Here is a 13449-nt window from a genome sequence, read left to right on the forward strand (position 1 = left end):
CATCCCTCCCCTTTCATGAGCAGAAAATATTAACTTAAAAGCCTGCAGAGGAAAATTAACAGTTATGCCTATGGGGAGCATGTAGGGGTTTCTATTAGAGGATGTTTATTTTCCCATTAATTTAATGGAAACACAAAGTGAGGAAAATATTTGGCAGATAAACTCCATGGTATTGCATTACAAATGTATGAAAACCAAAACATAAATTGGAAAGAAACACAACATAAAATTATAAAAGAGNTTCTATTTATGTTGAGAGATGAAGGCAAACTACAGAGAAGAAAAAGAAGAAATTTTCTTTATGTTTAGCTACAGAAAGACCAATTTTGTCTTAAAGACCTTTAAGCCATCCCTCCCCTTTCATGAGCAGAAAATATTAACTTAAAAGCCTGCAGAGGAAAAATTAACAGTTATGCCTATGGGGAGCATGTAGGGGTTTCTATTAGAGGATGTTTATTTTCCCATTAATTTAATGGAAACACAAAGTGAGGAAAATATTTGGCAGATAAACTCCATGGTATTGCATTACAAATGTATGAAAAACCAAAACATAAATTGGAAAGAAACACAACATAAAATTATAAAAAGAGTAGAGTCATTATTGTCAAGAAAGTGTACATTTGCCTTTTGCCTTATAAATGTGATTCTATATCCTGTCTTCTTTAATAAACCAACATAACAGCTCTCAACCAAAGTGGATTGCTTAGCTTAGGGTGCTTGGGGAGAACTATATGTCTTTTTCTACATTCATTGCATTAAAGAAAAAATCTGTAGGAAGTTTTGAGAACTTGTTTAAAAGTTAAGTGTTGGATAATTCCAACAGTTTAGAGATATCTGCCATCGGGAAAGCAAGAAGACCATCTGCAGCTCAGTAAATGTGTGGTGAGAGAATTCCGGAGTGACGTGAGGTGAGATTTACAGGCTGTTCAGTACATATCATAAGTCACAGCTGTAATAGTATTTTCTGTAATAGTAATTCCTTTTTTGATATTCATAGGATAATTTCAAGAAAGAAAATGTCTTTACTTCCTCTAGCTTCTGATCAACCTATCTTATCAGCACATCCTCCTTTCCTGAGAGTAAAAAAAGGGTCATGTAAATTTTAAAAAATTGTTTTCCATCCCTACTGAAGAAGAAGGAACACAAATTCTTGGCTATGTTAGGTTTGTTGCCTTGATTACCAAGCTACACTTCACATTCATGTTAAACAATGACAAACTTGTTAAGGGGATCACCTGGCAGCTTCCATTTTGTTCGTGAAATTCCTAAGCTCCTAGAAAAAAACTGCAGCTCCAAATTCAGTTGGGGCTGGCTTAGCTTAAATTTGTTAAATAATTGTATTGCTACATTTGTATTTTTTCTCTCTTTCTCCCTCCTTCCTTCCCTCTACTGTATATGTGTGAACATGTGTGTGTATGTGTGTGTGTGTGTGTGTGTGTGTCTAGTGGGTCTGGAGGAAGAAACTATCCATTTTTAAAAACCCTAAAATTATATTCTTGCATCCTCCAGTGAATAGTCAAGGTGCAATTGTTCACATATGACTTAGTAAAAATATCAGCTTCTAAGTGGGTACAGAATTTAGAGCATTATATTAAAGTATAGTGGAATTTCCCATTTAAAAAGATGAAGTATATTGTTATTATTCCAGTTCTGAAATTAACATGTAGTATATGCCCTTGGATGTCTCTCTCTCTCTCTCTCTGTGTGTGTGTGTGTGTATGTGTCACATGCACACATGTTCTGATACCTCTCTATAAATTAATGAATTTGGCTACTGTTTACAGTTTGAGTAGAATCACTTTTTGTTCAGCAATAATCACTCCTCCACCTACTTCTTTGGGAGGAGTATGCTTCTTCTCCTCTTTGGGACTTGCTTCAGCCAATAGAATTTGGGAGAAGTAACCATGCGTGAGTTTCAAGGGCTAGAATTTTGACTGTAAGCTGAAAGAAGCATCACATGTTTTTATTTATCAATCTAGGATCTTCCAGATTCCGTCATTAGAACATCCTGAGAGAGCTGGGGTAATAGATGGAGACTAATGAGGCAGACTTGGGTCAATTCATAGCCTGATGCAGAACATCAATGGCCCCACAGTTAGTAAACCGAAGCAGAGGCATGCCGAGTGACCTAGTAACATGAGAGCAAACTTTGTCATTTTATCACACTGAGTTTTGGGGTGTTTTGTTACACAGCATTGGAGTGGTAAAGGGGGAGCAATACACCAGCATACCTTGCAACATTAATGTTCTGTGATTCTAATTCTACAATATACTCCAGATTATGTCTATCAGCTATTTATTTATCTTAAAATGGCATAAAGTATGCCTATGAGTGATATATGATTTCTCGGTAACTTTTAGAATTTTTGTTTTCCATGGATTTTCTGTGTGTGTTTATGTAATATAGGTTTAATTCAGTGATTTAAATATTGATAAACCATCTTCTGTGACAAAGGCATATTAGAGAGTAAATTGAGAAGTTATTTTAAAAGGAATGTCCTCATCTCAAACCCTTTACATCATATTCTGACAAAACTACTTGACTATTTGAAAACACTGATGAAAAGCCCATTTAAATATCTCCTTGTGTTCCTCTGACCTAGTGTAGGCATGAAGGACTTTGAAATTGTGACAAATATACAAGTAGCCTATGACAAATCTTAGTGGTGATTAGAATAGGCATATCAATATTTTCTCTTTTGCTAGTTTATTGTGTGAATATAGATGACTAAAGCAGCAGATAATTTTGATGTGAGTGGTTCTCTAGATGACCACCTGGGGGGTTTGACCCTTTGAGGATTATGCAGGTAGAAGTGGACCTGCAAGGTAATAAGTGGTAATCCCCAAACAATGCTGGGAACTGCTAAAATTCTTGGGTTCCAATGTTAACTCCTCCCATTCACAGGTCACTTCTTGCACTGCACCAAAAAGTGGATCTTAGAACCATGTATTTGCATCTGCCTCAAGGAATTAACTTAGCTGCTCTCTCCTTATTAGCATACTTTGTACACTTCATTACCTCAGAGACCTTGCTGAAAATGTGACCCTGTGTAGTTGTTGTTGCCTTCTTTGTGAATTGAAAGCTAACCAAGCTTAGCGCTAGATTAAGTGGCATGGAAATCTAAGAAGACAGCTGGTGCCCTGCTCACAAATGGAAATATCACACTTAGATCTGATATTGCATTCTTATGCAGTGGATATATATTAGAGCCCAAGAGAAACAGCACAATAGAATTCTTTCAGGCATCAGTAATCTCTTTCTTTTACTGTTTAGTCGTTGGAAACTTAGCTTCAAATTACCATTGGTCATTATAATTGGTATGACAAGGAAAATTATCTATCTGTCTGTCTATCTAGCTAGCTAGCTAGTTGGCTATCAAGACAGAGAAAGAGTAATTTGCTTATTTTCTGAGATTAGGAAATAAAACCCAAATTTAAAAATCAGACTAGTTACTATGAGTTGAAAATCAGATTTTCTCTTATTAGTGCTGATAGTAGCAAAGTGCATTATAGTCACTCATTGATTGTTTCTTTGCAACCTGACTATCCTGTACAGGAAAATAAATTCTTTAAGATTCATCCTCCAGGAGCTAAAACCACAAATGACTTTTAAAATAACAGAAATTAGCACACATGGAAGTGTGCTTTCATACTGGCTATTTTAAATATTCATGAAGAAGTCTGCTCATTTGGTTTTGACTGCTCTCCACATTTTTTGACGTGGATATTTTCTGTCTGAATGCATATTTTACTTCTCAAGAAAGAGAATGGACAGTGGAAAGGAAATAATATTAACTGATTACTTATACCATCAGGATTCTGCTTTGAGAGCAATATAGGATTTTCTCATGTAATTTTTAAAAACTTATTGGTATTCATCAGGATAGTAATTATATGTTGCACTATTTTACAACTATTCATTAAATTATTATGCAAGTATTTAAGGAGTTTGGATACGTCTTATTTCACCAGTTTATGTCTCTATAAAATACACTAGAATGATATTATTATTTCTTTATAATTTCAAGAAGGAAGAAGCAGAGTTTTAGGTATCCTATCCCAAATTATGTAATATTTAGTGATTGAGAAAGCTTTGGTATGGTGTCTAGATTTTCCAAGTCATGCTAGGTGTATGATATCCAAAGAATTTACCTGTTTTCCCATTTAGGAAAATGCTTAATTTTCTTTTAACTTTCACTATCACAGGTTTAAGTTGCAATCAGGGTTTGAACTCCATTATTTCTCATAATAAAATGAATTGCCATTTCCTTTGCAGTATACCAAACTCTTATAGCCAAATAACAGTAATAGTTTATATCATTCTCACTCTTTAGGCAAATGTTATATTTGATTACCAAAAAATGTTTCCCTCAACTCCACTAACTCTATTAGGCTACCCCGATTCTCGTGTTTCATAGCATACTTGGTTACTTCTTCATGTCCTATTTATTATTTATAAATCTAATCAGTGTTTGTCTTTTCTACTGAAACACAAAGAGATCAGGTATTGTCTATCACGGATGATAATAAACTCACTACACAGCAGAATTTTGTTTATATAACAAGTATTTAAAATGAACAAATTCCTAGTCTTCAGCTAATCTCTGGCCTCTTATTATTTGTGTTTATCTGACAAAACCAGGTAATCAAGTAGAAACTTTCATGCTGCCAACCTGTTATAATGAAAACCCACACATTTGATGTAACTTTTCTAGAAATTCGAGCAGAGCTGCTACTTTTCTCCATTTATGGTACACTGGTATCTATGTTTAAGGGCCAGTAAGCTTCTACCACATGTATATGGCAGCATCTATCATACAGCCATCATTGCATTTTCCTTCTTGTCTTTGCAAAATTATGACATTTGTACTCACTTGTTTTTTTTGTTGTTGTTTTCTTTTTTTTTCTTTTTTTTTCAAGGACCAAGCCCATATCATCACTAACTCACCAATGTCTCTCTGAAGGTATATGTGTGGGAGGAGAATGCCTCCTATGCCAGTCTCAAGATTAGTTACAGCTTAGACAAATGATTCTGATAACTGGAATTTCCCCAGACTACCTTTTAAGACCTGTGTTTTGAGACCTGTCTGTAAAATGGCCTCTTTTGCCCATCAAACAGAAATTTTCCTGATGAAAGCGTTTATGCTGATGCAAGTTAAGTAAGTAAACCAACATTAGACATTACAAAATTGATGTACTATAGTCAAAGTTTGGTTTATCTGATTCCATTGACTCATAATTTATACAGTCGCTCATAATTTATACACTGACTCATAATTTATACAGTGAAGGTCACAACAGCACCTGACTTGGAGTTTGGTCATGTGGATTGTATTCAAACAGGTCAAGCTCTGAGTACAATGTCTTATAAATTTTACGTTAAATAAAATAGATTATAGTCGGACATAACCCTACCAGTCACAGGCAATGACTGAACCTGAAGTAGGACAGAAACATAGGGGTAAAATAAAGGAACACTTTATGCTAGTCAGGGATTATTAACTCCTTTTGTATGCAACAAGTTATTCCAGAAAAGACAATACTGATTGTTGTTCTTCAAATATGTGGCAATTTTTAATTCCTTTGTTTGTCTCTGTTTGTAACATGCACTAATGTTGGTGTTGTCTATATACTTAGAATGCCCCAAGTAACTGAGGTCTCCACAGTAAAATTACACAAAAACAAAAAAGGTATGTCTATTGTATGCCTATGTTCTTTTGACCAAAAGAGAATTGTATTTGCAGTTGCTAAAATATTGGGCAGAAGAACCACATGTAGTTTTATAGGTGGCTCTTTCATCAGAAGGGTCCAGAAGTGCCTTTGAGAAGAGCAAAGAGCAATGTCCCATTTTAAAAGAACTGACTGAATCTGGTTAGGAAGCCAGGCAAGAAAGAAGCATAATATCAAGAATGTTCTTATACAATGTTAAGATTTAGGAGATGAAAGAATAAAGAAATCAAAGAAGGCATCTGACCAACTAAGAATGAGAAGTACTGTGAGAGAAATCACAGAGGCGGAAGCTGAGCGACAGATTAGTCAAGGACAGACAGATCCAGGAAGGTGACATACATTTTCGTATAAACTGATCCTGCAGGACATCATAAAGGTTTAGAACCAAACCCCAAGTCATTAAAAAAAGAAAATATGGGAAGCACTGGTGACTATCAAATCAGCCTACAAGGCATTTTTCAGAGAAGGGAAAAAGCCATTCAACAAGACATTTCTCATAGGCTCATAGGCTTCGTCTGAATTTAAAATTTAAAGGTGTAACTAATGGTCAGAGGAAACAGATTATATCAGATTAAAGTCCCTACTTTGGGCCACAGCATTGACTAATCTTGAAAAGATATTGAATTTTTTCTCAACCAAACTAAGAGAGACACCCTTAGTTCCAGATTCTATCATGAGATTAGTTTTAACAATTGAGATAAAACGGAGACAAGTGGTGAGGAGGAGGAAATGAGAAAGAGAAAAGAATTAGAGGGTATAGGGGGATGGGAAGAAAATGAATAGAAAAAATAAAAAGATAGAGTAGAGAGTTGTACTAGTAGGAGTCCTAAAATGTACCAGCAATTGTCTTAGTTTACCAGCTTCTATGTAAGAATACAAGGTTACCCAGTTTTCTCAAGAAGAATGCTTCATTCCTCATGACAAACATGATATGTGAAGAATCAAGGAAGAAAGTAGTGATGATAGTAGTGGGGTTTGAAGAGCAGCCATATATTCATAGGAGAGATACTGCCTTTCATGAAGTCAGAAGTGTCAGTCACAAAAGTCACCATGATTTTTCTCCTTTTGCATATAATTGTCCTCTTTGGCTAAAAAAGATAACACTAGAAGTAGTTTTGCTGTCAGAGAAGGTTTCAAAGTCTTTATTTCTAGAGAAAGTTGCATTTGTATACTGCCTTCAAATAGTCAAAACAACTCTTTTTTTTTTTTTTGAGACGGAGTCTCACTGTGTCGCCCAGGCTGGAGGCATGATCTCGGCTCACTACAAACTCTGCCTCCAGGTTCAAGCAATTCCCTACCTCAGCCTCCCTAGTAGCTGGGATTATAGGTGCCCTCCACCATGCCTCGCTAAGTTTTGCATTTTTACTAGGGGCGGAGTTTCACCCTGTTGACCACACTGATCTTGAACTCCTGACCTTGTGATCCACCTGTTTTGGCCTCCCAAAGTGCTGGGATTACAGGCGTGAGCCACCACACCTGGCTAAAACAATCTTATCTCCATTACCTCACTTCATCCTCAAAGTAACTCTGTGAAATCATTGTGGAAAGTTTTATCATTTGTCCTTTCTTAAAAAATAATTAAACATGTATACAAAAAGTTGTTAAAAGTTAATTGACCTATGAATTATTTAAAAGTGTATTTTAAAATTTCCAGTTATGTGAGAGGTTTTTCTAGATATCTTATTTTGACTAATTCCTGATTAGGTTCTGTTATGGTCAGAAAATGCACTCCATGTGATTTTGATTCTTTTAAATTTACAGAAATGTGTTATTGTCTTACTTGATGCATGTACCAGGCAAACCTGAAAAGAATGGGTAATTTTTAGTTGCTGGGTCTAGTGGTCAGTGAAAATTAATTAGATTTAAGCCATGTACTGATTTATGTTACCAAAGGACAACTATTAAAATCTCTTATTAAAACTGTGAAATTGCCTACTTATTCTTTTAATTATATAAAGTTTTGCTTTATTTTTAATATATTTCAAAACTCTGTAATTAGGCATACATACATTCATAATGTTATGTCTTCCTGATACATTGTTGCCTTTATCATTATGAAATAACCCTCTTTATCTCTAATAATACTTTTTGTCTTGGGAACCTTTTTTTTTTATATACTTTAAGTTCTAGGGTACATGTGCACAATGTGCAGGTTTGTTACATATGTATACATGCACCATGTTGGTGTGCTGCATCCATTAACTCATCATTTACATTATGTATATCTCCTAATGCTATCCCTCCCCTCTCCCTCCACCCCATGATAGGCCCCAGTGTGTGATGTTCTCCACCCTGTGTCCATGTGTTCTCATTGTTCAATTCCCACCTATGAGTGAGAATATGCGGTGTTTGGTTTTCTGTCGTTGCGATAGTTTGCTGAGAATGATGGCTTCCAGCTTCATCCACGTCCCTACAAAGGACATGAACTCATCCTTTTTTATGGCTGCATAGTATTCCATGATGTATATGTGCCACATTTTCTTAATCCAGTCTATCATTGAGGGACATTTGGGTTGGTTCCAAGTCTTTGCTATTGTGCATCGTGCTGTAATAAACATACATGTGCATGTGTCTTTATAGCAGCATGATTTATAATCCTTTGGGTATATAACCAGTAATGGGATGGCTGAGTCAAATGGTATTTCTAGTTCTAGATCCTTGAGGAATCACCACACTGTCTTCCACAATGGTTGAACTAGTTTACAGTCCCACCAACAGTGTAAAAGTGTTCCCATTTCTCCACATCCTCTCCAGCACCTATTGTTTCCTGACTTCACTCCAATCTTCCTCTTCTTCCATTGCCTATGTATCTTTTCCCATCTGTATGCTTTTAAACTACTTATATCTTTGTATTTAAGTGTACCTTTCTAGCCAACATATCAGATCTTACATTTTATCCATGTATCAATCTCTGCCTTTTAGCTATTCAGACCAGTGCTGTCCAATTCTGTCAAACTCTTAAACTTTCTACTCTTTCATGGACGCCTTTTTAAAAAATCAAAAGGTAAGCCTCAGACTAGCAGAATGTATTTGTAATACACATTTCTGAGAGTATGTTAAAGAAGGCCTTACAACGCAGTCATAAGACAAGACTCCAATCAGAGAAGAGGCAAACAATTTTAATATACACTTACCAAAGAAGATATATGGCAAAAAAGTACATAAAAAGGTGCTTAACATCATTAGTTATTAGAGAAATGCAAATTAAAACTTTAGTGAGATATCACTACACTCTACATACCCACTAGAATGTCCAAAATTAGAAAGATTGACAACATCTAGTGTTGGTATGGGTGTGGAATGATTGGAACCCTCATGTTGCTGATGGGAATGTAAAATGTCATAATCCCTTTGGAAAATAGTTTTGTAATTATTTATATAGTTAAATATAATTCTTACTTACCAAACGTCCTAGTTGTTTCATTCTTAGGTATTTCTGCAAGAGAAATGTGATCTTATACTTACACAAATGCTTATACACAAATGTTCATAGAGGCATTATTTATAATAGCTGGAAACTGGAAAATAACCCAAATGTCCAAATGTTTTATTGGAAAAAACAAATTGTGACCTATCCATAAAATAGAATACTATACATGATAAAAGGGAATGCACTAGTAATATACATAACAATGTGGTGAATCTCAGAAGCATTATGCTGAGTACAAACCTGATTCAGAAGAATACTTCTCCTAAGATGCCATTAATATGACATTCTAGAAAACCAAAGCTATCCAGTGTGACAAAAGGCCTATCAGTGGTTCCTTCTCTGGAGCTGGATGTGACGGCTGAGGGGAGAAGGAAGAGATTGATAGTAGGTGAGCAGGATAGAACTTATGGGTGATGAAATTAGTCTATATATTGATTGTGGTGGCATGTATATTATTCTAGGTGCATAACTTTACATTTGACCTTTTTACATTTACATATAATTGTATGTAAATTATATCACAGCAAAGTTGATTTTTTAAAAAAGCAGTAAGTGAGGCTGCAACAAGAGAAACCTGGGGACAAATCTGACTTCATCCATCCAATCTATTATTCTCTACATGGTAACTACAGTGATATTTGAAAAATATAAAAATTGGTTTATGTCTAAAATCCATCAATGATTCCTCATTATCCTGAAGATAAAGTCCAAAATTTCAACATATAATAAAAGGGCTTTGACTCTTTGGTGCTTGAATGTCATTTTTGGAAAATCCGCTGATCTCATCCTAATTCTCCAGATCTACTTTCAGTTCTCTAAACAGCCTAAGCTCTGTTTTGCATCCAAGCCATTGTACATCCTATTCAATCCACCCAGAGCTCCTTTCCCTATCTCAAGCCAAGATGAATATTATAGTCTTGCCTATTTAAGCACTGGGCTATGAGGCACTTGAGTAGGTTTTCAAAAATGTTGAATAAATGAAAACATAGATATAGGAGTTTGGAAGTGGCTGAAAACAAATGGGCTGTTTGTTTTTCCAGGAAAAAAAAAAAATTACTAGAAACCTTATAATCCCTGGTATGACTTTTAGCATTTCAACCTTTGGGTTCAACCACAAATGTAGTATTTTGAAAAGTAAAACCATTAATACTATAATATCTCTTTTCATCTAAGGTTTAGGAGTATTTTGCAAGTAAAATCCTGCATAGGGGGAACAGTAGTTCAGAGCCCTGCCTTTTACAAATACTTTTCATTTAGACAGCAGGCACTCCCCTGGAAATAGACTTGGAATGTTCTTCTCCTGGGGGTGGAGGGCAGAAAAGCAAGGAGGTTTTTAGGAGAATCTGGATAATTTTAAGGCATTTTATGGTTCATGGAAAACATTCACAGAGCTATCTTTGTAACTGCTAACAGCACTGGGACGTAAATAGCCAAGTATTAACCCATTATTGTGTGAGAGAACTCAAAGACCAAAAAAGGTGAAGTGGTTATCCTATATACATACTAGAAGACCTAGAACCAGAACACTGGTCTTCTGACTTTTCATAATTTGATTTTACTAAAAATCACATAGAATGAATTATATTAGTAATTTTTGGAGAACACTTGTGCTATCCATGAAACTTTGAATCATTTAGCATATGGTTTCCTGGAAAGAGATTGCCCAATCTCATTCTAGAGAAGTCAAAAAGATAGGAAGATGGGAGTGATATATGCCTCCTTCCTTATTGGTTGGTTTGCTATGGACAAGTCCCTAATACTCCCTAAATACCAACTTCTTCCTAAGTTCAATAGGGAAAATAACAGCAAGGATGCCATAGAGTCATTGTGAGAATTCTTGTAATTAATGTATGTAAATCGACTGTTAGGGTGCACATTGCATAGGAATCACTCACATTACAATTAGTTGTTTTAATTATAATTGCCTGGGGAAGAAGTCAGCGACAGAGAACTCTGCAGAACACTGAGCATGAGAAGAAGCTGTAGAAAATAAGGATCATTTTCTTCACGTGAGGTTATTAACGACTCACATATTAATGCCTTGGTCACTAGGTGTGATCAATAGTTCTACAGGTGATGAAACCTCAATCAGATAGGGGAGCTGCAATGGAAGAAAACTCCTGGCAGGACAACACTGTAAATGTAGAAATGGAGCTCAAGTGTTTTACTGAATGAGATAATTCTGACCTGAAACAATCAGAGCTTTTGTGGATAGCTTTTGCAATGTTTTCACGTGTTCTCACTATCTAAATGCTCCCAAAGATTGTCAACATTTCATTGTTATTTTCTTTGTTGCACGAGTAATTTATGACCATTGTAGAAAAAATATATGTAGAAAGATAATCCCCTAATACCCTTGTCTGGATATAGAATTAATTTTTGAGGTTCCATTATTTCTCTTTCTTGTTCATTGCTAAGTTCCACATGGCCTCCAAAAGGAATGTGTAGAAACAATCACTAATGTGATAGTATTAAGAGGTGGGACCTTTAGCTGATGATTAAGTCATGAGGGCAGTCCCCTCCTGAATGGGATTAGCCACCTGCTAAAAGGGCTAGAGTAAACTAGGTAGGCCCCCTTTTTGTGTGCTGATACCTTGTGCCATATGAGGAAACAGCAAGAAGGCCCTCACTCGGAACCAAATTCTGTGCCTTGATTTTAGACTTTCCATCTCCAAAACTGTAAGAAATAAATTCTGCCATTTATAAATTATTCAGTCTCAGGTATTTTGCTGTAACATCACAAACAGACTAAGACACTCATATATCTTAAAAGTAGATTCACCAATGACTTCTTATCATCATTAAATTCGAGGACTATTCTTTGTTTCTTTTCTCACTCTAAAATTTTATTACATGGTAACCCTCCCCTCATTCTTGATTATTGTTGGAAACCACTGTGGCAAATCCCCTGACCTTTGTAAGAAGATTCTGTTTGTCCTGTCTCTAGGTTCTCCTCATTCCAATCAGCCTGAACACCTAGCCAGAGTCACTGGAAAATATAATTCTAATCACTTAATACCCTGCTTAAAACCCACAGTGACCAAGAAAAACCCTTGCTCTTTAGCATGGCATACCAGGCCCTTACCCTCTAGTCTCAGTTGACTTTGTTACCCTGTTTTCCACCAGTCTCTTTTACATATCTTATGTCCCAGAAAGATCAGACTCCTAGCTATTCCCTACGTGCTCTACACATGCTCCTACTCCAGGCACTTTTCTCATAATTTTTTTTTCCATTCAAATATTGATTTACTCCACATTCATATGTTAAAATATCATCCACCTTTCATAGTTCAAACTAACAATATCTTCTCTATATTTAGTTATTTAATCATTTCATAATTTTTAATGTATGCATTTGCATATATAAAATACATTTTCTGCCTCTTCATTGCACCCCACTCAGTTCTGCTCCTCACTTCTTCTTATTCACATTATATCTCAAAAAGATTTCCATATAAGAACTAGAAATCTTTCCAATTATTACCTTTTGCTTTTTTTATTTGGGAAAATTTAAACCTTAGTATATAGGAAAATTAACCCCCATATGACCTCCACTCAGTTTGCACTATTATTGATAATTTGCCAATTTTAAAACCTATTCTACATTAAAAGTATATCATTTCATTAGCAGATATTTCCATGTATATTCTTTATTATGATTATTTTTAATGTATTACAGGTACTCTGATATAAAGTCATGAGCCGTAATTCATTTTACCAGTCCTCCATTCATAGGTATGTATGTTGTTTCCACAGTAAAATTTTTTAAAAATAAATGGAATCATTTAGAAAGTATTGTCTTCCTTTTGTTTTTGCATGGCATATTCTTGCCAGCTATCTGCAGAACTTTTCTCTTTCTGTGTTGCATGGCAAGTAATTAACATATATTTGGACACACTGAGGAAAGTGAAGTTTGTTTACATGTGAATCCTCTAAAATGCACGGGAAGGCTGGGTGCAGTGGCTCGTGCCTGTAATCCCTGCACTTTGGGAGGCTGAGATGGGCAGATGACTTGAGCCCAGGATTTTGAGACCAGTTGGTCAACATGGCAAACCCCTGTCTCCACAAAAAATACAAAAACTAGCCAGGTGTGGTGACACACATCTATAGTCTCAACTACTTAGGAGACTGAGATGGATGGATTGCCAGAGCCCAGGAGGTCAAGGCTGCGGTGAGCTAAGGTCATGCCACTGCACTCTAGCCTGGGTGACAGAGTGAGACCTTGTCTAAAAAAAGAAGAAGCAGAAGCAGAAGAAAAAGAAGAAGAGGAGGAGGAGGAGGAGGAGGAG

This window comes from Rhinopithecus bieti, unplaced genomic scaffold (genome assembly GCF_001698545.2).
Source record: "Rhinopithecus bieti isolate Rb0 unplaced genomic scaffold, ASM169854v2 scaffold_70890, whole genome shotgun sequence".
NCBI classification, from domain to species: Eukaryota; Metazoa; Chordata; class Mammalia; order Primates; family Cercopithecidae; genus Rhinopithecus; species Rhinopithecus bieti.